General features: G+C 44.6%; 14 non-coding genes across 14 annotated transcripts; all 14 read left to right on the top strand.

Moving 5' to 3' along the window:
- The first annotated feature begins 958 nt into the window (after positions 1–958).
- Positions 959–1,030, top strand: TRNAR-GCG (transfer RNA arginine (anticodon GCG)). Its single transcript has one exon. It is a non-coding gene; the product is annotated as a tRNA-Arg (tRNA).
- Positions 1,031–2,153: 1,123 nt separating this feature from the next.
- Positions 2,154–2,225, top strand: TRNAC-GCA (transfer RNA cysteine (anticodon GCA)). The gene has a single exon. It is a non-coding gene; the product is annotated as a tRNA-Cys (tRNA).
- Positions 2,226–2,461: 236 nt separating this feature from the next.
- TRNAC-GCA (transfer RNA cysteine (anticodon GCA)) lies at positions 2,462–2,533 on the top strand. Its single transcript has one exon. It is a non-coding gene; the product is annotated as a tRNA-Cys (tRNA).
- An 822-nt stretch (positions 2,534–3,355) lies between these two features.
- On the top strand, positions 3,356–3,427 carry TRNAC-GCA (transfer RNA cysteine (anticodon GCA)). Its single transcript has one exon. It is a non-coding gene; the product is annotated as a tRNA-Cys (tRNA).
- A 1,151-nt stretch (positions 3,428–4,578) lies between these two features.
- TRNAC-GCA (transfer RNA cysteine (anticodon GCA)) lies at positions 4,579–4,650 on the top strand. The gene has a single exon. It is a non-coding gene; the product is annotated as a tRNA-Cys (tRNA).
- Positions 4,651–7,559: 2,909 nt separating this feature from the next.
- On the top strand, positions 7,560–7,631 carry TRNAC-GCA (transfer RNA cysteine (anticodon GCA)). Its single transcript has one exon. It is a non-coding gene; the product is annotated as a tRNA-Cys (tRNA).
- Positions 7,632–7,859: 228 nt separating this feature from the next.
- On the top strand, positions 7,860–7,931 carry TRNAC-GCA (transfer RNA cysteine (anticodon GCA)). The gene has a single exon. It is a non-coding gene; the product is annotated as a tRNA-Cys (tRNA).
- Positions 7,932–9,367: 1,436 nt separating this feature from the next.
- Positions 9,368–9,439, top strand: TRNAC-GCA (transfer RNA cysteine (anticodon GCA)). The gene has a single exon. It is a non-coding gene; the product is annotated as a tRNA-Cys (tRNA).
- Positions 9,440–10,866: 1,427 nt separating this feature from the next.
- TRNAC-GCA (transfer RNA cysteine (anticodon GCA)) lies at positions 10,867–10,938 on the top strand. The gene has a single exon. It is a non-coding gene; the product is annotated as a tRNA-Cys (tRNA).
- A 5,112-nt stretch (positions 10,939–16,050) lies between these two features.
- On the top strand, positions 16,051–16,122 carry TRNAC-GCA (transfer RNA cysteine (anticodon GCA)). The gene has a single exon. It is a non-coding gene; the product is annotated as a tRNA-Cys (tRNA).
- A 228-nt stretch (positions 16,123–16,350) lies between these two features.
- Positions 16,351–16,422, top strand: TRNAC-GCA (transfer RNA cysteine (anticodon GCA)). The gene has a single exon. It is a non-coding gene; the product is annotated as a tRNA-Cys (tRNA).
- Positions 16,423–19,370: 2,948 nt separating this feature from the next.
- On the top strand, positions 19,371–19,442 carry TRNAC-GCA (transfer RNA cysteine (anticodon GCA)). The gene has a single exon. It is a non-coding gene; the product is annotated as a tRNA-Cys (tRNA).
- A 230-nt stretch (positions 19,443–19,672) lies between these two features.
- TRNAC-GCA (transfer RNA cysteine (anticodon GCA)) lies at positions 19,673–19,744 on the top strand. The gene has a single exon. It is a non-coding gene; the product is annotated as a tRNA-Cys (tRNA).
- Positions 19,745–22,412: 2,668 nt separating this feature from the next.
- On the top strand, positions 22,413–22,484 carry TRNAC-GCA (transfer RNA cysteine (anticodon GCA)). Its single transcript has one exon. It is a non-coding gene; the product is annotated as a tRNA-Cys (tRNA).
- The last annotated feature ends 2,075 nt before the right edge of the window (positions 22,485–24,559 follow it).

The raw sequence follows: 24,559 nt of genomic DNA, 5'->3' as shown, positions 1-24,559 counted from the left end.
GGGCATGTAGTGGCAATTGAAATGTCTATTCTCCAAAAATATTTGTACTTATTTGAAATGCTCCCAGTCATGGTCTCTAATTCTTTTCTTCGATCCAAGCAAGGCTATTTCAGGCTCTGGATCCCTAAATTGATTCCAACTACAGGAGCCGCACAGGGGGTCTTGCTCTCCTGTTACTACTATGCTGTCCACCTTCATCATATAGCCTCTTCGACTATCCTCTTGTCCTTCAACAAGTGGACTGAGATAGAGAAGCTGTGGTTGACTCCAATTCACCTTTGTTCTTTGATCTGTAGTTCAGTATTTGAAACTCTTTACCCTTTTCTTGTGCCAATTAAATTTACATGGTATTTCTGGTGCCAAGCCCAATCTAAATTCCAATTTCATACTCTCAAGTCCTCTCTCATCCCTTTTCTATATACCTCACAACTACTGGATAGCCTTTCTTCTACCTTCATTAGACCTTGGCAGTTCACAGGCCTGTTTTACTTCTGTCACCTTGTGGATCCCTTACTAGAAACTTATACCCTTACATTGTCCTGACAGAAAAGTTCACCATTTCACACAAATCCTTTTATCATTTTGCCGAATGCAGTGCTTTTACCATTCTATAACTGGCTTGTCTCCCTCTCTACCCTGACTATAGACCAATTTTGACAGAACGATTATCGCTCAAAACTACAGCATTCGACTGCAGATCGAGAGGTCCCTGGTTCAAATCCGGGTGCCCCCTTCAAGTGCCAGCTTTACTCATGCTATTCAACGAGACGGTTACCTTTCCAAGAAAGCTCTTCTTCAACTTGTTACCCTTGAGCATATTTCTCAGGCAGAACTTGTCATCCACTCTCTCACTGGCCATCTTCATTGGTAGGGATTTCAACAAACATCCTTACTTTTGAGAAATTGGTTATCTCAGAACATTACTTTTTAAGAACCAGTGAGGACAATCATAAGCCAAGGGGGCATAGCTCAGTGGAAGAGCATTCGACTGCGGATCGAGAGGTCCCTGGTTCAAATCCGGGTGCCCCCTTCAAGTGCCAGCTTTACTCATGCTATTCAACGAGATGCTTACCTTTCCAAGAAAGCTCTTCTTCAACTTGTTACCCTTGAGCACATTTCTCATGCAGAACTAAACAGGAACTGGTCATCCACTCTCTCACTGGCAATATTCATTGGTAGGGATTTCAACAAGCATCCTTACTTTTGAGAAATTGGTTTCCTCAGAACATTACTTTTTAAGAACCAGTGAGCACAGTTATAAGCCAGGGGGGGCATAGCTCAGTGGAAGAGCATTTGACTGCAGATCGAGAAGTCTCTGGATCATGAATCCAGGTGCCCCCTTCAAGTGCCAGCTTTACTCATGCTATTCAACAAGATGCTTACCTTTCCAAGAAAGCTCTTCTTCAAGTTGTTACCCTTGAGCATATTTCTCATGCACAACTGGTCATCCACTCTCTCGCTGGCAATATTCATTGGTAGGGATTTCAACAAGCATCCTTACTTTTGAGAAATTGGTTTCCTCAGAACATTACTTTTTAAGAACCAGTGAGGACAATCATAAGCCAAGGGGGCATAGCTCAGTGGAAGAGTATGTGACTGCAGATCGAGAAGTCTCTGGTTTATGAATCCGGGTGCCCCCTTCAAGTGCCAGCTTTACTCATGCTATTCAACAAGATGCTTACCTTTCCAAGAAAGCTCTTCTTCAACTTGTTAGCCTTGAGCACATTTCTCATACTGAACTGGTCGTCCACTCTCTCACTGGCAATCTTCATTGGTAGGGATTTCAACAAGCATCCTTACTTTTGAGAAATTGGTTTCCTCAGAACATTACTTTTTAAGAACCAGTGAGGACAATCATAAGCCAAGGGGAAGAGCATTCGACTGCAGATCGAGAGGTCCCTGGTTCAAATCCGGGTGTCCCCTTCAAGTGCCAGCTTTACTCATGCTATTCAACGAGATGCTTACCTTTCCAAGAAAGCTCTTCTTCAACTTGTCACCCTTGAGCACATTTCTGATGCAGAACTGAACTGGTCGTCCACTCTCTCACTGGCCATCTTCATTGGTAGGGATTTCAACAAGCATCCTACCTTTTGAGAAATTGGTTTCCTCAGAACATTACTTTTTAAGAACCAGTGAGGACAGTCAAAAGCCAAGGGGGCATAGCTCAGTGGAAGAGCATTCGACTGCAGATCGAGAGGTCCCTGGTTCAAATCCGGGTGCCCCCTTCAAGTGCCAGCTTTACTCATGCTATTCAACGAGATGCTTACCTTTCCAAGAAAGCTCTTCTTCAACTTGTCACCCTTGAGCACATTTCTGATGCAGAACTAAACAGGAACTGGTCGTCCACTCTCTCACTGGCCATCTTCATTGGTAGGGATTTCAACAAGCATCCTACCTTTTGAGAAATTGGTTTCCTCAGAACATTACTTTTTAAGAACCAGTGAGGACAATCATAAGCCAAGGGGGCATAGCTCAGTGGAAGAGCATTCGACTGCAGATCGAGAGGTCCCTGGTTCAAATCCGGGTGCCCCCTTCAAGTGCCAGCTTTACTCATGCTATTCAACGAGATGCTTACCTTTCCAAGAAAGCTCTTCTTCAACTTGTCACCCTTGAGCACATTTCTCATGCAGAACTAAACAGGAACTGGTCGTCCACTCTCTCCCTTGCTATCTTCATTGGTAGGGATTTCAAAAAGCATCCTACCTTTTGAGAAATTGGTTTCCTCAGAACATTACTTTTTAAGAACCAGTGAGGACAATCATAAGCCAAGAGGGCTTAGCTCAGTGGAAGAGCATTCGACTGCAGATCAAGAAGTCCCTGGTTCATAATCCGGGTGCCCTCTTCAAGTGCCAGCTTTACTCATGCTATTCAACGAGATGCTTACCTTTCCAAGAAAGCTCTTCTTCAACTTGTTAGCCTTGAGCACATTTCTCATACTGAACTGGTCGTCCACTCTCTCACTGGCAATCTTCATTGGTAGGGATTTCAACAAGCATCCTTACTTTTGAGAAATTGGTTTCCTCAGAACATTACTTTTTAAGAACCAGTGAGGACAATCATAAGCCAAGGGGAAGAGCATTCGACTGCAGATCGAGAGGTCCCTGGTTCAAATCCGGGTGTCCCCTTCAAGTGCCAGCTTTACTCATGCTATTCAACGAGATGCTTACCTTTCCAAGAAAGCTCTTCTTCAACTTGTCACCCTTGAGCACATTTCTGATGCAGAACTGAACTGGTCGTCCACTCTCTCACTGGGAATCTTCATGGGTAGGGATTTCAACAAGCATCCTTACTTTTGAGAAATTGGTTTCCTCAGAACATTACTTTTTAAGAACCAGTGAGGACAATCATAAGCCAAGGGGGCATAGCTCAGTGGAAGAGCATTCGACTGCAGATCGAGAGGTCCCTGGTTCAAATCCGGGTGCCCCCTTCAAGTGCCAGCTTTACTCATGCTATTCAACGAGATGCTTACCTTTCCAAGAAAGCTCTTCTTCAACTTGTCACCCTTGAGCACATTTCTCATGCAGAACTAAACAGGAACTGGTCGTCCACTCTCTCACTGGCCATCTTCATTGGTAGGGATTTCAACAAGCATCCTACCGATTGAGAAATTGGTTTCCTCAGAACATTACTTTTTAAGAACCAGTGAGGACAATCATAAGCCAATGGGGCATAGCTCAGTGGAAGAGCATTCGACTGCAGATCGAGAGGTCCCTGGTTCAAATCCGGGTGCCCCCTTCAAGTGCCAGCTTTACTCATGCTATTCAACGAGATGCTTACCTTTCCAAGAAAGCTCTTCTTCAACTTGTCACCCTTGAGCACATTTCTCATGCAGAACTAAACAGGAACTGGTCGTCCACTCTCTCCCTTGCTATCTTCATTGGTAGGGATTTCAAAAAGCATCCTACCTTTTGAGAAATTGGTTTCCTCAGAACATTACTTTTTAAGAACCAGTGAGGACAATCATAAGCCAAGAGGGCTTAGCTCAGTGGAAGAGCATTCGACTGCAGATCAAGAAGTCCCTGGTTCATAATCCGGGTGCCCTCTTCAAGTGCCAGCTTTACTCATGCTATTCAACGAGATGCTTACCTTTCCAAGAAAGCTCTTCTACAAATTGTCACCCTTGAGCACATTTCTCATGCAGAACTAAACAGGAACTGGTCGTCCACTTTCTCACTGGCCATCTTCATTGGTAGGGATTTCAACAAGCATCCTACCTTTTGAGAAATTGGTTTCCTCAGAACATTACTTTTTAAGAACCAGTGAGGACAATCATAAGCCAAGAGGGCATAGCTCAGTGGAAGAGCATTTAACTGCAGATCAAGAAGTCCCTGGTTCATAATCCGGGTGCCCCCTTCAAGTGCCAGCTTTACTCATGCTATTCAACAAGATGCTTACCTTTCCAAGAAAGGTCTTCTTCAACTTGTTAGCCTTGAGCACATTTCTCATACTGAACTGGTCGTCCACTCTCTCGCTGGGAATCTTCATTGGTAGAGATTTCAACAAGCATCCTTACTTTTGAGAAATTGGTTTCCTCAGAACATTACTTTTTAAGAACCAGTGAGGACAATCATAAGCCAAGGGGGCATAGCTCAGTGGAAGAGCATTCGACTGCAGATCGAGAGGTCCCTGGTTCAAATCCGGGTGCCCCCTTCAAGTGTCAGCTTTACTCATGCTATTCAACGAGATGCTTACCTTTCCAAGAAAGCTCTTCTTCAACTTGTCACCCTTGAGCACATTTCTGATGCAGAACTAAACAGGAACTGGTCGTCCACTCTCTCACTGGCCATCTTCATTGGTAGGGATTTCAACAAGCATCCTACCTTTTGAGAAATTGGTTTCCTCAGAACATTACTTTTTAAGAACCAGTGAGCACAGTTATAAGCTGTGAAATCTTCATTGGTAGGGATTTCAACAAGCATCCTTACTTCTGAGAAATTGGGATTTCAACAAGTTATAAGCCAGGGGGGCATAGCTGAGTGGAAGAGCGTTCGACTGCAGATCAAGAAGTCCCTGGTTCATAATCCGGGTGCCCCCTTCAAGTGCCAGCTTTACTCATGCTATTCAACAAGATGCTTACCTTTCCAAGAAAGCTCTTCTTCAACTTGTCACCCTTGAGCACATTTCTCATGCAGAACTAAACAGGAACTGGTCATCCACTCTCTCACTGGCCATCTTCATTGGTAGGGATTTCAACAAGCATCCTACCTTTTGAGAAATTGGTTTCCTCAGAACATTACTTTTAAGAACCAGTGAGGACAATCATAAGCCAGGGGGGGGCATAGCTCAGTGGAAGAGCATTCGACTGCAGATCAAGAAGTCCCTAGTTCATAATCCGGGTGCCCCCTTCAAGTGCCAGCTTTACTCATGCTATTCAACAAGATGCTTACCTTTCCAAGAAAGCTCTTCTTCAACTTGTTAGCCTTGAGCACATTTCTCATACTGAACTGGTCGTCCACTCTCTCACTGGGAATCTTCATTGGTAGGGATTTCATCAAGCATCCTACCTTTTGAGAAATTGGTTTCCTCAGAACATTACTTTTTAAGAACCAGTGAGCACAGTTATAAGCTGTGAAATCTTCATTGGTAGGGATTTCAACAAGCATCCTTACTTCTGAGAAATTGGGATTTCAACAAGTTATAAGCCAGGGGGGGCATAGCTGAGTGGAAGAGCATTCGACTGCAGATCAAGAAGTCCCTGGTTCATAATCCGGGTGCCCCCTTCAAGTGCCAGCTTTACTCATGCTATTCAACGAGATGCTTACCTTTCCAAGAAAGCTCTATCTTCAACTTGTCACCCTTGAGCACATTTTCGATGCAGAACTAAACAGGAACTGGTCGTCCACTCTCTCACTGGCCATCTTCATTGGTAGGGATTTCAACAAGCATCCTACCTTTTGAGAAATTGGTTTCCTCAGAACATTACTTTTTAAGAACCAGTGAGCACAGTTATAAGCCAGGGGGGGCATAGCTCAGTGGAAGAGCATTCGACTGCAGATCAAGAAGTCCCTGGTTCATAATCCAGGTGCCCCCTTCAAGTGCCAGCTTTACTCATGCTATTTAACGAGATGCTTACCTTTCCAAGAAAGCTCTTCTTCAACTTGTCACCCTTGAGCACATTTCTCATACTGAACTGGTCGTCCACTCTCTCACTGGGAATCTTCATTGGTAGGGATTTCATCAAGCATCCTACCTTTTGAGAAATTGGTTTCCTCAGAACATTACTTTTTAAGAACCAGTGAGCACAGTTATAAGCTGTGAAATCTTCATTGGTAGGGATTTCAACAAGCATCCTTACTTCTGAGAAATTGGGATTTCAACAAGTTATAAGCCAGGGGGGGCATAGCTGAGTGGAAGAGCATTCGACTGCAGATCAAGAAGTCCCTGGTTCATAATCCGGGTGCCCCCTTCAAGTGCCAGCTTTACTCATGCTATTCAACGAGATGCTTACCTTTCCAAGAAAGCTCTATCTTCAACTTGTCACCCTTGAGCACATTTTCGATGCAGAACTAAACAGGAACTGGTCGTCCACTCTCTCACTGGCCATCTTCATTGGTAGGGATTTCAACAAGCATCCTACCTTTTGAGAAATTGGTTTCCTCAGAACATTACTTTTTAAGAACCAGTGAGCACAGTTATAAGCCAGGGGGGGCATAGCTCAGTGGAAGAGCATTCGACTGCAGATCAAGAAGTCCCTGGTTCATAATCCAGTTGCCCCCTTCAAGTGCCAGCTTTACTCATGCTATTTAACGAGATGCTTACCTTTCCAAGAAAGCTCTTCTTCAACTTGTCACCCTTGAGCACATTTCTCATACTGAACTGGTCGTCCACTCTCTCACTGGGAATCTTCATTGGTAGGGATTTCAACAAGCATCCTTACTTTTGAGAAATTGGTTTCCTCAGAACATTACTTTTTAAGAACCAGTGAGGACAATCATAAGCCAATGGGGCATAGCTCAGTGGAAGAGCATTCGACTGCAGATCGAGAGGTCCCTGGTTCAAATCCGGTCCCAGGTTCAAATCCGGGTGCCCCCTTCAAGTGCCAGCTTTACTCATGCTATTCAACGAGATGCTTACCTTTCCAAGAAAGCTCTTCTTCAACTTGTTAGCCTTGAGCACATTTCTCATACTGAACTGGTCGTCCACTCTCTCACTGGGAGTCTTCATTGGTAGGGATTTCAACAAGCATCCTTACTTTTGAGAAATTGGTTTCCTCAGAACATTACTTTTTAAGAACCAGTGAGCACAGTTATAAGCCAGGGGTGGCATAGCTCAGTGGAAGAGCATTCGACTGCAGATCAAGAAGTCTGGTTCATAATCCGGGTGCCCCCTTCAAGTGCCAGCTTTACTCATGCTATTCAACGAGATGCTTACCTTTCCAAGAAAGCTCTTCTACAAATTGTCACCCTTGAGCACATTTCTCATGCAGAACTGAACTGGTCGTCCACTCTCTCACTGGGAATCTTCATGGGTAGGGATTTCAACAAGCATCCTTACTTTTGAGAAATTGGTTTCCTCAGAACATTACTTTTTAAGAACCAGTGAGGACAATCATAAGCCAAGGGGGCATAGCTCAGTGGAAGAGCATTCGACTGCAGATCGAGAGGTCCCTGGTTCAAATCCGGGTGCCCCCTTCAAGTGCCAGCTTTTCGCATGCTATTCAACGAGATGCTTACCTTTTAAAGAAAGCTCTTCTTCAACTTGTCACCCTTGAGCACATTTCTGATGCAGAACTAAACAGGAACTGGTCGTCCACTGGCCATCTTCATTGGTAGGGATTTCAACAAGCATCCTACCTTTTGAGAAATTGGTTTCCTCAGAACATTACTTTTTAAGAACCAGTGAGGACAATCATAAGCCAAGGGGGCATAGCTCAGTGGAAGAGCATTCGACTGCAGATCGAGAGGTCCCTGGTTCAAATCCAGGTGCCCCCTTCAAGTACCAGCTTTACTCATGCTATTCAACGAGATGCTTACCTTTCCAAGAAAGCTCTTCTTCAAATTGTCACCCTTGAGCACATTTGTCATGCAGAACTGAACTGGTTGTCCACTCTCTCACTGGCAATCTTCATTGGTAGGGATTTCAACAAGCATCCTTACTTTTGAGAAATTGGTTTCCTCAGAACATTACTTTTTAAGAACCAGTGAGCACAGTTATAAGCCAGGGGTGGCATAGCTCAGTGGAAGAGCATTTGACTGCAGATCGAGAAGTCTCTGGTTCATGAATCCGGGTGCCCCCTTCAAGTGCCAGCTTTACTCATGCTATTCAACAAGATGCTTACCTTTCCAAGAAAGCTCTTCTTCAAATTGTCACCCTTGAGCACATTTGTCATGCAGAACTGAACTGGTTGTCCACTCTCTCACTGGCAATCTTCATTGGTAGGGATTTCAACAAGCATCCTTACTTTTGAGAAATTGGTTTCCTCAGAACATTACTTTTTAAGAACCAGTGAGCACAGTTATAAGCCAGGGGTGGCATAGCTCAGTGGAAGAGCATTTGACTGCAGATCGAGAAGTCTCTGGTTCATGAATCCGGGTGCCCCCTTCAAGTGCCAGCTTTACTCATGCTATTCAACAAGATGCTTACCTTTCCAAGAAAGCTCTTCTTCAACTTGTTAGCCTTGAGCACATTTCTCATACTGAACTGGTCGTCCACTCTCTCACTGGGAATATTCATTGGTAGGGATTTCAACAAGCATCCTTACTTTTGAGAAATTGGTTTCCTCAGAACATTACTTTTTAAGAACCAGTGAGGACAATCATAAGCCAAGGGGCATAGCTCAGTGGAAGAGCATTTGACTGCAGATCGAGAGGTCCCTGGTTCAAATCCGGGTGCCCCCTTCAAGTGCCAGCTTTACGCATGCTATTCAACAAAATGCTTACCTTTCCAAGAAAGCTCTTCTTCAACTTGTCACCCTTGAGCACATTTCTGATACAGAACTAAACAGGAACTGGTCGTCCACTGGCCATCTTCATTGGTAGGGATTTCAACAAGCATCCTACCTTTTGAGAAATTGGTTTCCTCAGAACATTACTTTTTAAGAACCAGTGAGGACAATCATAAGCCAATGGGGCATAGCTCAGTGGAAGAGCATTCGACTGCAGATCGCGAGGTCCCTGGTTCAAATCCGGGTGCCCCCTTCAAGTGCCAGCTTTACTCATGCTATTCAACGAGATGCTTACCTTTCCAAGAAAGCTCTTCTACAAATTGTCACCCTTGAGCACATTTCTCATGCAGAACTGAACTGGTCATCCACTCTCTCACTGGGAATCTTCATTGGTAGGGATTTCAACAAGCATCCTACCTTTTGAGAAATTGGTTTCCTCAGAACATTACTTTTTAAGAACCAGTGAGGACAATCATAAGCCAAGGGGGCATAGCTCAGTGGAAGAGCATTCGACTGCAGATCGAGAGGTCCCTGGTTCAAATCCGGGTGCCCCCTTCAAGTGCCAGCTTTACTCATGCTATTCAACGAGATGCTTACCTTTCCAAGAAAGCTCTTCTTCAAATTGTCACCCTTGAGCACATTTCTCATGCAGAACTGAACTGGTTGTCAACTCTCTCACTGGCCATCTTCATTGGTAGGGATTTCAACAAGCATCCTTACTTTTGAGAAATTGGTTTCCTCAGAACATTACTTTTTAAGAACCAGTGAGCACAGTTATAAGCCAGGGGTGGCATAGCTCAGTGGAAGAGCATTCGACTGCAGATCAAGAAGTCCCTAGTTCATAATCCGGGTGCCCCCTTCAAGTGCCAGCTTTACTCATGCTATTCAACAAGATGCTTACCTTTCCAAGAAAGCTCTTCTTCAACTTGTTAGCCTTGAGCACATTTCTCATACTGAACTGGTCGTCCACTCTCTCACTGGGAATCTTCATTGGTAGGGATTTCAACAAGCATCCTACCTTTTGAGAAATTGGTTTCCTCAGAACATTACTTTTTAAGAACCAGTGAGGACAATCATAAGCCAAGGGGGCATAGCTCAGTGGAAGAGCATTCGACTGCAGATCGAGAGGTCCCTGGTTCAGATCCGGGTGCCCCCTTCAAGTGCCAGCTTTACTCATGCTATTCAACGAGATGCTTACCTTTCCAAGAAAGCTCTTCTTCAACTTGTTAGCCTTGAGCACATTTCTCATACTGAACTGGTCGTCCACTCTCTCACTGGGAATATTCATTGGTAGGGATTTCAACAAGCATCCTTACTTTTGAGAAATTGGTTTCCTCAGAACATTACTTTTTAAGAACCAGTGAGGACAATCATAAGCCAAGGGGCATAGCTCAGTGGAAGAGCATTTGACTGCAGATCGAGAGGTCCCTGGTTCAAATCCGGGTGCCCCCTTCAAGTGCCAGCTTTACGCATGCTATTCAACAAGATGCTTACCTTTCCAAGAAAGCTCTTCTTCAACTTGTCACCCTTGAGCACATTTCTGATACAGAACTAAACAGGAACTGGTCGTCCACTGGCCATCTTCATTGGTAGGGATTTCAACAAGCATCCTACCTTTTGAGAAATTGGTTTCCTCAGAACATTACTTTTTAAGAACCAGTGAGGACAATCATAAGCCAATGGGGCATAGCTCAGTGGAAGAGCATTCGACTGCAGATCGCGAGGTCCCTGGTTCAAATCCGGGTGCCCCCTTCAAGTGCCAGCTTTACTCATGCTATTCAACGAGATGCTTACCTTTCCAAGAAAGCTCTTCTACAAATTGTCACCCTTGAGCACATTTCTCATGCAGAACTGAACTGGTCATCCACTCTCTCACTGGGAATCTTCATTGGTAGGGATTTCAACAAGCATCCTACCTTTTGAGAAATTGGTTTCCTCAGAACATTACTTTTTAAGAACCAGTGAGGACAATCATAAGCCAAGGGGGCATAGCTCAGTGGAAGAGCATTCGACTGCAGATCGAGAGGTCCCTGGTTCAAATCCGGGTGCCCCCTTCAAGTGCCAGCTTTACTCATGCTATTCAACGAGATGCTTACCTTTCCAAGAAAGCTCTTCTTCAAATTGTCACCCTTGAGCACATTTCTCATGCAGAACTGAACTGGTTGTCAACTCTCTCACTGGCCATCTTCATTGGTAGGGATTTCAACAAGCATCCTTACTTTTGAGAAATTGGTTTCCTCAGAACATTACTTTTTAAGAACCAGTGAGCACAGTTATAAGCCAGGGGTGGCATAGCTCAGTGGAAGAGCATTCGACTGCAGATCAAGAAGTCCCTAGTTCATAATCCGGGTGCCCCCTTCAAGTGCCAGCTTTACTCATGCTATTCAACAAGATGCTTACCTTTCCAAGAAAGCTCTTCTTCAACTTGTTAGCCTTGAGCACATTTCTCATACTGAACTGGTCGTCCACTCTCTCACTGGGAATCTTCATTGGTAGGGATTTCAACAAGCATCCTACCTTTTGAGAAATTGGTTTCCTCAGAACATTACTTTTTAAGAACCAGTGAGGACAATCATAAGCCAAGGGGGCATAGCTCAGTGGAAGAGCATTCGACTGCAGATCGAGAGGTCCCTGGTTCAGATCCGGGTGCCCCCTTCAAGTGCCAGCTTTACTCATGCTATTCAACGAGATGCTTACCTTTCCAAGAAAGCTCTTCTTCAAATTGTCACCCTTGAGCACATTTCTGATGCAGAACTAAACAGGAACTGGTCATCCACTCTCTCACTGGCAATCTTCATTGGTAGGGATTTCAACAAGCATCCTACCTTTTGAGAAATTGGTTTCCTCAGAACATTACTTTTTAAGAACCAGTGAGGACAATCATAAGCCAAGGGGGCATAGCTCAGTGGAAGAGCATTCGACTGCAGATTGAGAGGTCCCTGGTTCAGATCCGGGTGCCCCCTTCAAGTGCCAGCTTTACTCATGCTATTCAACGAGATGCTTACCTTTCCAAGAAAGCTCTTCTACAAATTGTCACCCTTGAGCACATTTCTCATGCAGAACTGAACTGGTTGTCCACTCTCTCACTGGCCATCTTCATTGGTAATGATTTCAACAAGCATCCTTACTTTTGAGAAATTGGTTTCCTCAGAACATTACTTTTTAAGAACCAGTGAGCACAGTTATAAGCCAGGGGTGGCATAGCTCAGTGGAAGAGCATTCGACTGCAGATCAAGAAGTCCCTAGTTCATAATCCGGGTGCCCCCTTCAAGTGCCAGCTTTACTCATGCTATTCAACGAGATGCTTACCTTTCCAAGAAAGCTCTTCTTCAACTTGTCACCCTTGAGCACATTTCTCATGCAGAACTGAACTGGTCGTCCACTCTCTCACTGGGAAACTTCATGGGTAGGGATTTCAACAAGCATCCTTACTTTTGAGAAATTGGTTTCCTCAGAACATTACTTTTTAAGAACCAGTGAGGACAATCATAAGCCAAGGGGGCATAGCTCAGTGGAAGAGCATTCGACTGCAGATCGAGAGGTCCCTGGTTCAGATCCGGGTGCCCCCTTCAAGTGCCAGCTTTACTCATGCTATTCAACGAGATGCTTACCTTTCCAAGAAAGCTCTTCTTCAAATTGTCACCCTTGAGCACATTTCTGATGCAGAACTAAACAGGAACTGGTCATCCACTCTCTCACTGGCCATCTTCATTGGTAGGGATTTCAACAAGCATCCTACCTTTTGAGAAATTGGTTTCCTCAGAACATTACTTTTTAAGAACCAGTGAGCACAGTTATAAGCTGTGAAATCTTCATTGGTAGGGATTTCAACAAGCATCCTTACTTCTGAGAAATTGGGATTTCAACAAGTTATAAGCCAGGGGGGCATAGCTGAGTGGAAGAGCATTCGACTGCAGATCAAGAAGTCCCTGGTTCATAATCCGGGTGCCCCCTTCAAGTGCCAGCTTTACTCATGCTATTCAACAAGATGCTTACCTTTCCAAGAAAGCTCTTCTTCAACTTGTCACCCTTGAGCACATTTCTCATGCAGAACTAAACAGGAACTGGTCATCCACTCTCTCACTGGCCATCTTCATTGGTAGGGATTTCAACAAGCATCCTACCTTTTGAGAAATTGGTTTCCTCAGAACATTACTTTTTAAGAACCAGTGAGGACAATCATAAGCCAGGGGGGGGGCATAGCTCAGTGGAAGAGCATTCGACTGCAGATCAAGAAGTCCCTAGTTCATAATCCGGGTGCCCCCTTCAAGTGCCAGCTTTACTCATGCTATTCAACAAGATGCTTACCTTTCCAAGAAAGCTCTTCTTCAACTTGTTAGCCTTGAGCACATTTCTCATACTGAACTGGTCGTCCACTCTCTCACTGGGAATCTTCATTGGTAGGGATTTCATCAAGCATCCTACCTTTTGAGAAATTGGTTTCCTCAGAACATTACTTTTTAAGAACCAGTGAGCACAGTTATAAGCTGTGAAATCTTCATTGGTAGGGATTTCAACAAGCATCCTTACTTCTGAGAAATTGGGATTTCAACAAGTTATAAGCCAGGGGGGGCATAGCTGAGTGGAAGAGCATTCGACTGCAGATCAAGAAGTCCCTGGTTCATAATCCGGGTGCCCCCTTCAAGTGCCAGCTTTACTCATGCTATTCAACGAGATGCTTACCTTTCCAAGAAAGCTCTATCTTCAACTTGTCACCCTTGAGCACATTTTCGATGCAGAACTAAACAGGAACTGGTCGTCCACTCTCTCACTGGCCATCTTCATTGGTAGGGATTTCAACAAGCATCCTACCTTTTGAGAAATTGGTTTCCTCAGAACATTACTTTTTAAGAACCAGTGAGCACAGTTATAAGCCAGGGGGGGCATAGCTCAGTGGAAGAGCATTCGACTGCAGATCAAGAAGTCCCTGGTTCATAATCCAGGTGCCCCCTTCAAGTGCCAGCTTTACTCATGCTATTTAACGAGATGCTTACCTTTCCAAGAAAGCTCTTCTTCAACTTGTCACCCTTGAGCACATTTCTCATACTGAACTGGTCGTCCACTCTCTCACTGGGAATCTTCATTGGTAGGGATTTCATCAAGCATCCTACCTTTTGAGAAATTGGTTTCCTCAGAACATTACTTTTTAAGAACCAGTGAGCACAGTTATAAGCTGTGAAATCTTCATTGGTAGGGATTTCAACAAGCATCCTTACTTCTGAGAAATTGGGATTTCAACAAGTTATAAGCCAGGGGGGGCATAGCTGAGTGGAAGAGCATTCGACTGCAGATCAAGAAGTCCCTGGTTCATAATCCGGGTGCCCCCTTCAAGTGCCAGCTTTACTCATGCTATTCAACGAGATGCTTACCTTTCCAAGAAAGCTCTATCTTCAACTTGTCACCCTTGAGCACATTTTCGATGCAGAACTAAACAGGAACTGGTCGTCCACTCTCTCACTGGCCATCTTCATTGGTAGGGATTTCAACAAGCATCCTACCTTTTGAGAAATTGGTTTCCTCAGAACATTACTTTTTAAGAACCAGTGAGCACAGTTATAAGCCAGGGGGGGCATAGCTCAGTGGAAGAGCATTCGACTGCAGATCAAGAAGTCCCTGGTTCATAATCCAGGTGCCCCCTTCAAGTGCCAGCTTTACTCATGCTATTTAACGAGATGCTTACCTTTCCAAGAAAGCTCTTCTTCAACTTGTCACCCTTGAGCACATTTCTCATACTGAACTGGTCGTCCACTCTCTCACTGGGAATCTTCATTGGTAGGGATTTCATCAAGCATCCTACCTTTTGAGAAATTGGTTTCCTCAGAACATTACTTTTTAAGAACCAGTGAGCACAGTTATAAGCTGTGAAATCTTCATTGGTAGGGATTTCAACAAGCATCCTTACTTCTGAGAAATTGGGATTTCAACAAGTTATAAGCCAGGGGGGGCATAGCTGAGTGGAAGAGCATTCGACTGCAGATCAAGAAGTCCCTGGTTCATAATCCGGGTGCCCCCTTCAAGTGCCAGCTTTACTCATGCTATTCAACGAGATGCTTACCTTTCCAAGAAAGCTCTATCTTCAACTTGTCACCCTTGAGCACATTTTCGATGCAGAACTAAACAGGAACTGGTCGTCCACTCTCTCACTGGCCATCTTCATTGGTAGGGATTTCAACAAGCATCCTACCTTTTGAGAAATTGGTTTCCTCAGAACATTACTTTTTAAGAACCAGTGAGCACAGTTATAAGCCAGGGGGGGCATAGCTCAGTGGAAGAGCATTCGACTGCAGATCAAGAAGTCCCTGGTTCATAATCCAGGTGCCCCCTTCAAGTGCCAGCTTTACTCATGCTATTTAACGAGATGCTTACCTTTCCAAGAAAGCTCTTCTTCAACTTGTCATCCTTGAGCACATTTCTCATACTGAACTGGTCGTCCACTCTCTCACTGGGAATCTTCATTGGTAGGGATTTCAACAAGCATCCTTACTTTTGAGAAATTGGTTTCCTCAGAACATTACTTTTTAAGAACCAGTGAGGACAATCATAAGCCAATGGGGCATAGCTCAGTGGAAGAGCATTCGACTGCAGATCGAGAGGTCCCTGGTTCAAATCCGGTCCCAGGTTCAAATCCGGGTGCCCCCTTCAAGTGCCAGCTTTACTCATGCTATTCAACGAGATGCTTACCTTTCCAAGAAAGCTCTTCTTCAACTTGTTAGCCTTGAGCACATTTCTCATACTGAACTGGTCGTCCACTCTCTCACTGGGAGTCTTCATTGGTAGGGATTTCAACAAGCATCCTTACTTTTGAGAAATTGGTTTCCTCAGAACATTACTTTTTAAGAACCAGTGAGCACAGTTATAAGCCAGGGGTGGCATAGCTCAGTGGAAGAGCATTCGACTGCAGATCAAGAAGTCTGGTTCATAATCCGGGTGCCCCCTTCAAGTGCCAGCTTTACTCATGCTATTCAACGAGATGCTTACCTTTCCAAGAAAGCTCTTCTACAAATTGTCACCCTTGAGCACATTTCTCATGCAGAACTGAACTGGTTGTCCACTCTCTCACTGGCCATCTTCATTGGTAATGATTTCAACAAGCATCCTTACTTTTGAGAAATTGGTTTCCTCAGAACATTACTTTTTAAGAACCAGTGAGGACAATCATAAGCCAAGGGGGCATAGCTCAGTGGAAGAGCATTCGACTGCAGATCGAGAGGTCCCTGGTTCAAATCCGGGTGCCCCCTTCAAGTGCCAGCTTTACGCATGCTATTCAACGAGATGCTTACCTTTTAAAGAAAGCTCTTCTTCAACTTGTCACCCTTGAGCACATTTCTGATGCAGAACTAAACAGGAACTGGTCGTCCACTGGCCATCTTCATTGGTAGGGATTTCAACAAGCATCCTACCTTTTGAGAAATTGGTTTCCTCAGAACATTACTTTTTAAGAACCAGTGAGGACAATCATAAGCCAAGGGGGCATAGCTCAGTGGAAGAGCATTCGACTGCAGATCGAGAGGTCCCTGGTTCAAATCCAGGTGCCCCCTTCAAGTACCAGCTTTACTCATGCTATTCAACGAGATGCTTACCTTTCCAAGAAAGCTCTTCTTCAAATTGTCACCCTTGAGCACATTTGTCATGCAGAACTGAACTGGTTGTCCACTCTCTCACTGGCAATCTTCATTGGTAGGGATTTCAACAAGCATCCTTACTTTTGAGAAATTGGTTTCCTCAGAACATTACTTTTTAAGAACCAGTGAGCACAGTTATAAGCCAGGGGTGGCATAGCTCAGTGGAAGAGCATTTGACTGCAGATCGAGAAGTCTCTGGTTCATGAATCCGGGTGCCCCCTTCAAGTGCCAGCTTTACTCATGCTATTCAACAAGATGCTTACCTTTCCAAGAAAGCTCTTCTTCAACTTGTTAGCCTTGAGCACATTTCTCATACTGAACTGGTCGTCCACTCTCTCACTGGGAATATTCATTGGTAGGGATTTCAACAAGCATCCTTACTTTTGAGAAATTGGTTTCCTCAGAACATTACTTTTTAAGAACCAGTGAGGACAATCATAAGCCAAGGGGCATAGCTCAGTGGAAGAGCATTTGACTGCAGATCGAGAGGTCCCTGGTTCAAATCCGGGTGCCCCCTTCAAGTGCCAGCTTTACGCATGCTATTCAACGAGATGCTTACCTTTCCAAGAAAGCTCTTCTTCAACTTGTCACCCTTGAGCACATTTCTGATACAGAACTAAACAGGAACTGGTCGTCCACTGGCCATCTTCATTGGTAGGGATTTCAACAAGCATCCTACCTTTTGAGAAATTGGTTTCCTCAGAACATTACTTTTTAAGAACCAGTGAGGACAATCATAAGCCAATGGGGCATAGCTCAGTGGAAGAGCATTCGACTGCAGATCGCGAGGTCCCTGGTTCAAATCCGGGTGCCCCCTTCAAGTGCCAGCTTTACTCATGCTATTCAACGAGATGCTTACCTTTCCAAGAAAGCTCTTCTTCAAATTGTCACCCTTGAGCACATTTGTCATGCAGAACTGAACTGGTTGTCCACTCTCTCACTGGCCATCTTCATTGGTAGGGATTTCAACAAGCATCCTTACTTTTGAGAAATTGGTTTCCTCAGAACATTACTTTTTAAGAACCAGTGAGCACAGTTATAAGCCAGGGGTGGCATAGCTCAGTGGAAGAGCATTCGACTGCAGATCAAGAAGTCCCTAGTTCATAATCCGGGTGCCCCCTTCAAGTGCCAGCTTTACTCATGCTATTCAACAAGATGCTTACCTTTCCAAGAAAGCTCTTCTTCAACTTGTTAGCCTTGAGCACATTTCTCATACTGAACTGGTCGTCCACTCTCTCACTGGGAATCTTCATTGGTAGGGATTTCAACAAGCATCCTACCTTTTGAGAAATTGGTTTCCTCAGAACATTACTTTTTAAGAACCAGTGAGGACAATCATAAGCCAAGGGGGCATAGCTCAGTGGAAGAGCATTCGACTGCAGATCGAGAGGTCCCTGGTTCAGATCCGGGTGCCCCCTTCAAGTGCCAGCTTTACTCATGCTATTCAACGAGATGCTTACCTTTCCAAGAAAGCTCTTCTTCAAATTGTCACCCTTGAGCACATTTCTGATGCAGAACTAAACAGGAACTGGTCATCCACTCTCTCACTGGCAATCTTCATTGGTAGGGATTTCAACAAGCATCCTACCTTTTGAGAAATTGGTTTCCTCAGAACATTACTTTTTAAGAACCAGTGAGGACAATCATAAGCCAAGGGGGCATAGCTCAGTGGAAGAGCATTCGACTGCAGATTGAGAGGTCCCTGGTTCAGATCCGGGTGCCCCCTTCAAGTGCCAGCTTTACTCATGCTATTCAACGAGATGCTTACCTTTCCAAGAAAGCTCTTCTACAAATTGTCACCCTTGAGCACATTTCTCATGCAGAACTGAACTGGTTGTCCACTCTCTCACTGGCCATCTTCATTGGTAATGATTTCAACAAGCATCCTTACTTTTGAGAAATTGGTTTCCTCAGAACATTACTTTTTAAGAACCAGTGAGCACAGTTATAAGCCAGGGGTGGCATAGCTCAGTGGAAGAGCATTCGACTGCAGATCAAGAAGTCTGGTTCATAATCCGGGTGCCCCCTTCAAGTGCCAGCTTTACTCATGCTATTCAACGAGATGCTTACCTTTCCAAGAAAGCTCTTCTACAAATTGTCACCCTTGAGCACATTTCTCATGCAGAACTGAACTGGTCGTCCACTCTCTCACTGGGAATCTTCATTGGTAGGGATTTCAACAAGCATCCTTACTTTTGAGAAATTGGTTTCCTCAGAACATTACTTTTTAAGAACCAGTGAGGACAATCATAAGCCAAGGGGGCATAGCTCAGTGGAAGAGCATTCGACTGCAGATCGAGAGGTCCCTGGTTCAGATCCGGGTGCCCCCTTCAAGTGCCAGCTTTACTCATGCTATTCAACGAGATGCTTACCTTTCCAAGAAAGCTCTTCTTCAAATTGTCACCCTTGAGCACATTTCTGATGCAGAACTAAACAGGAACTGGTCATCCACTCTCTCACTGGCAATCTTCATTGGTAGGGATTTCAACAAGCATCCTACCTTTTGAGAAATTGGTTTCCTCAGAACATTACTTTTTAAGAACCAGTGAGCACAGTTATAAGCCAGGGGTGGCATAGCTCAGTGGAAGAGCATTCGACTGCAGATTGAGAGGTCCCTGGTTCAAATCCGGGTGCCCCCTTCAAGTGCCAGCTTTACTCATGCTATTCAACAAGATGCTTACCTTTCCAAGAAAGCTCTTCTTCAACTTGTTAGCCTTGAGCACATTTCTCATACTGAACTGGTCGTCCACTCTCTCACTGGGAATCTTCATTGGTAGGGATTTCAACAAGCATCCTTACTTTTGAGAAATTGGTTTCCTCAGAACATTACTTTTTAAGAACCAGTGAGGACAATCATAAGCCAAGGGGGCATAGCTCAGTGGAAGAGCATTCGACTGCAGATCGAGAGGTCCCTGGTTCAAATCCGGGTGCCCCCTTCAAGTGCCAGCTTTGCGCATGCTATTCAACGAGATGCTTACCTTTCCAAGAAAGCTCTTCTTCAACTTGTCACCCTTGAGCACATTTCTCATGCAGAACTGAACTGGTCGTCCACTCTCTCACTGGGAATCTTCATGGGTAGGGATTTCAACAAGCATCCTTACTTTTGAGAAATTGGTTTCCTCAGAACATTACTTTTTAAGAACCAGTGAGGACAATCATAAGCCAAGGGGGCATAGCTCAGTGGAAGAGCATTCGACTGCAGATCGAGAGGTCCCTGGTTCAAATCCGGGTGCCCCCTTCAAGTGCCAGCTTTACGCATGCTATTCAACGAGATGCTTACCTTTCCAAGAAAGCTCTTCTTCAACTTGTCACCCTTGAGCACATTTCTCATGCAGAACTGAACTGGTCGTCCACTCTCTCACTGGGAATCTTCATGGGTAGGGATTTCAACAAGCATCCTTACTTTTGAGAAATTGGTTTCCTCAGAACATTACTTTTTAAGAACCAGTGAGGACAATCATAAGCCAAGGGGGCATAGCTCAGTGGAAGAGCATTCGACTGCAGATCGAGAGGTCCCTGGTTCAGATCCGGGTGCCCCCTTCAAGTGCCAGCTTTACTCATGCTATTCAACGAGATGCTTACCTTTCCAAGAAAGCTCTTCTTCAAATTGTCACCCTTGAGCACATTTCTGATGCAGAACTAAACAGGAACTGGTCATCCACTCTCTCACTGGCAATCTTCATTGGTAGGGATTTCAACAAGCATCCTACCTTTTGAGAAATTGGTTTCCTCAGAACATTACTTTTTAAGAACCAGTGAGGACAATCATAAGCCAAGGGGGCATAGCTCAGTGGAAGAGCATTCGACTGCAGATTGAGAGGTCCCTGGTTCAGATCCGGGTGCCCCCTTCAAGTGCCAGCTTTACTCATGCTATTCAACGAGATGCTTACCTTTCCAAGAAAGCTCTTCTACAAATTGTCACCCTTGAGCACATTTCTCATGCAGAACTGAACTGGTTGTCCACTCTCTCACTGGCCATCTTCATTGGTAATGATTTCAACAAGCATCCTTACTTTTGAGAAATTGGTTTCCTCAGAACATTACTTTTTAAGAACCAGTGAGCACAGTTATAAGCCAGGGGTGGCATAGCTCAGTGGAAGAGCATTCGACTGCAGATCAAGAAGTCCCTAGTTCATAATCTGGGTGCCCCCTTCAAGTGCCAGCTTTACTCATGCTATTCAACGAGATGCTTACCTTTCCAAGAAAGCTCTTCTTCAACTTGTCACCCTTGAGCACATTTCTCATGCAGAACTGAACTGGTCGTCCACTCTCTCACTGGGAAACTTCATGGGTAGGGATTTCAACAAGCATCCTTACTTTTGAGAAATTGGTTTCCTCAGAACATTACTTTTTAAGAACCAGTGAGGACAATCATAAGCCAAGGGGGCATAGCTCAGTGGAAGAGCATTCGACTGCAGATCGCGAGGTCCCTGGTTCAGATCCGGGTGCCCCCTTCAAGTGCCAGCTTTACTCATGCTATTCAACGAGATGCTTACCTTTCCAAGAAATCTCTTCTTCAAATTGTCACCCTTGAGCACATTTCTGATGCAGAACTAAACAGGAACTGGTCATCCACTCTCTCACTGGCAATCTTCATTGGTAGGGATTTCAACAAGCATCCTACCTTTTGAGAAATTGGTTTCCTCAGAACATTACTTTTTAAGAACCAGTGAGGACAATCATAAGCCAAGGGGGCATAGCTCAGTGGAAGAGCATTCGACTGCAGATTGAGAGGTCCCTGGTTCAGATCCGGGTGCCCCCTTCAAGTGCCAGCTTTACTCATGCTATTCAACGAGATGCTTACCTTTCCAAGAAAGCTCTTCTACAAATTGTCACCCTTGAGCACATTTCTCATGCAGAACTGAACTGGTTGTCCACTCTCTCACTGGCCATCTTCATTGGTAATGATTTCAACAAGCATCCTTACTTTTGAGAAATTGGTTTCCTCAGAACATTACTTTTTAAGAACCAGTGAGCACAGTTATAAGCCAGGGGTGGCATAGCTCAGTGGAAGAGCATTCGACTGCAGATCAAGAAGTCCCTAGTTCATAATCCGGGTGCCCCCTTCAAGTGCCAGCTTTACTCATGCTATTCAACAAGATGCTTACCTTTCCAAGAAAGCTCTTCTTCAACTTGTTAGCCTTGAGCACATTTCTCATACTGAACTGGTCGTCCACTCTCTCACTGGGAATCTTCATTGGTAGGGATTTCAACAAGCATCCTACCTTTTGAGAAATTGGTTTCCTCAGAACATTACTTTTTAAGAACCAGTGAGGACAATCATAAGCCAAGGGGGCATAGCTCTGTGGAAGAGCATTTGACTGCAGATCGAGAGGTTCCTGGTTCAAATCCGGGTGCCCCCTTCAAGTGCCAGGTTTACTCATGCTATTCAACGAGATGCTTACCTTTCCAAGAAAGCTCTTCTTCAACTTGTCACCCTTGAGCACATTTCTGATGCAGAACTAAACAGGAACTGGTCGTCCACTCTCTCACTGGCCATCTTCATTGGTAGGGATTTCAACAAGCATCCTACATTTTGAGAAATTGGTTTCCTCAGAACATTACTTTTTAAGAACCAGTGAGGACAATCATAAGCCTAGGGGGCATAGCTCAGTGGAAGAGCATTCGACTGCAGATCGAGAGGTCCCTGGTTCAGATCCGGGTGCCCCCTTCAAGTGCCAGCTTTACTCATGCTATTCAACGAGATGCTTACCTTTCCAAGAAAGCTCTTCTTCAAATTGTCACCCTTGAGCACATTTCTGATGCAGAACTAAACAGGAACTGGTCATCCACTCTCTCACTGGCAATCTTCATTGGTAGGGATTTCAACAAGCATCCTACCTTTTGAGAAATTGTTTCCTCAGAACATTACTTTTTAAGAACCAGTGAGGACAATCATAAGCCAAGGGGGCATAGCTCAGTGGAAGAGCATTCGACTGCAGATCGAGAGGTCCCTGGTTCAAATCCGGGTGCCCCCTTCAAGTGCCAGCTTTACTCATGCTATTCAACGAGATGCTTACCTTTCCAAGAAAGCTCTTCTTCAAATTGTCACCCTTGAGCACATTTCTGATGCAGAACTAAACAGGAACTGGTCATCCACTCTCTCACTGGCAATCTTCATTGGTAGGGATTTCAACAAGCATCCTACCTTTTGAGAAATTGGTTTCCTCAGAACATTACTTTTTAAGAACCAGTGAGGACAATCATAAGCCAAGGGGGCATAGCTCAGTGGAAGAGCATTCGACTGCAGATTGAGAGGTCCCTGGTTCAGATCCGGGTGCCCCCTTCAAGTGCCAGCTTTACTCATGCTATTCAACGAGATGCTTACCTTTCCAAGAAAGCTCTTCTACAAATTGTCACCCTTGAGCACATTTCTCATGCAGAACTGAACTGGTTGTCCACTCTCTCACTGGCCATCTTCATTGGTAATGATTTCAACAAGTATCCTTACTTTTGAGAAATTGGTTTCCTCAGAACATTACTTTTTAAGAACCAGTGAGCACAGTTATAAGCCAGGGGTGGCATAGCTCAGTGGAAGAGCATTCGACTGCAGATCAAGAAGTCCCTAGTTCATAATCCGGGTGCCCCCTTCAAGTGCCAGCTTTACTCATGCTATTCAACGAGATGCTTACCTTTCCAAGAAAGCTCTTCTTCAACTTGTCACCCTTGAGCACATTTCTCATGCAGAACTGAACTGGTCGTCCACTCTCTCACTGGGAAACTTCATGGGTAGGGATTTCAACAAGCATCCTTACTTTTGAGAAATTGGTTTCCTCAGAACATTACTTTTTAAGAACCAGTGAGGACAATCATAAGCCAAGGGGGCATAGCTCAGTGGAAGAGCATTCGACTGCAGATCGAGAGGTCCCTGGTTCAGATCCGGGTGCCCCCTTCAAGTGCCAGCTTTACTCATGCTATTCAACGAGATGCTTACCTTTCCAAGAAAGCTCTTCTTCAAATTGTCACCCTTGAGCACATTTCTGATGCAGAACTAAACAGGAACTGGTCATCCACTCTCTCACTGGCAATCTTCATTGGTAGGGATTTCAACAAGCATCCTACCTTTTGAGAAATTGGTTTCCTCAGAACATTACTTTTTAAGAACCAGTGAGGACAATCATAAGCCAAGGGGGCATAGCTCAGTGGAAGAGCATTCGACTGCAGATTGAGAGGTCCCTGGTTCAGATCCGGGTGCCCCCTTCAAGTGCCAGCTTTACTCATGCTATTCAACGAGATGCTTACCTTTCCAAGAAAGCTCTTCTACAAATTGTCACCCTTGAGCAAATTTCTCATGCAGAACTGAACTGGTTGTCCACTCTCTCACTGGCCATCTTCATTGGTAATGATTTCAACAAGCATCCTTACTTTTGAGAAATTGGTTTCCTCAGAACATTACTTTTTAAGAACCAGTGAGCACAGTTATAAGCCAGGGGTGGCATAGCTCAGTGGAAGAGCATTCGACTGCAGATCAAGAAGTCCCTAGTTCATAATCCGGGTGCCCCCTTCAAGTGCCAGCTTTACTCATGCTATTCAACAAGATGCTTACCTTTCCAAGAAAGCTCTTCTTCAACTTGTTAGCCTTGAGCACATTTCTCATACTGAACTGGTCGTCCACTCTCTCACTGGGAATCTTCATTGGTAGGGATTTCAACAAGCATCCTACCTTTTGAGAAATTGGTTTCCTCAGAACATTACTTTTTAAGAACCAGTGAGGACAATCATAAGCCAAGGGGGCATAGCTCTGTGGAAGAGCATTTGACTGCAGATCGAGAGGTTCCTGGTTCAAATCCGGGTGCCCCCTTCAAGTGCCAGGTTTACTCATGCTATTCAACGAGATGCTTACCTTTCCAAGAAAGCTCTTCTTCAACTTGTCACCCTTGAGCACATTTCTGATGCAGAACTAAACAGGAACTGGTCGTCCACTCTCTCACTGGCCATCTTCATTGGTAGGGATTTCAACAAGCATCCTACATTTTGAGAAATTGGTTTCCTCAGAACATTACTTTTTAAGAACCAGTGAGGACAATCATAAGCCTAGGGGGCATAGCTCAGT

The sequence above is a fragment of the Eleutherodactylus coqui genome, chromosome 9 (assembly GCF_035609145.1).
Source record: "Eleutherodactylus coqui strain aEleCoq1 chromosome 9, aEleCoq1.hap1, whole genome shotgun sequence".
Taxonomy (NCBI): domain Eukaryota; kingdom Metazoa; phylum Chordata; class Amphibia; order Anura; family Eleutherodactylidae; genus Eleutherodactylus; species Eleutherodactylus coqui.
Note: the sequence above shows the minus strand (reverse complement) of the source record. Positions and strands in the feature narration are given on the sequence as shown.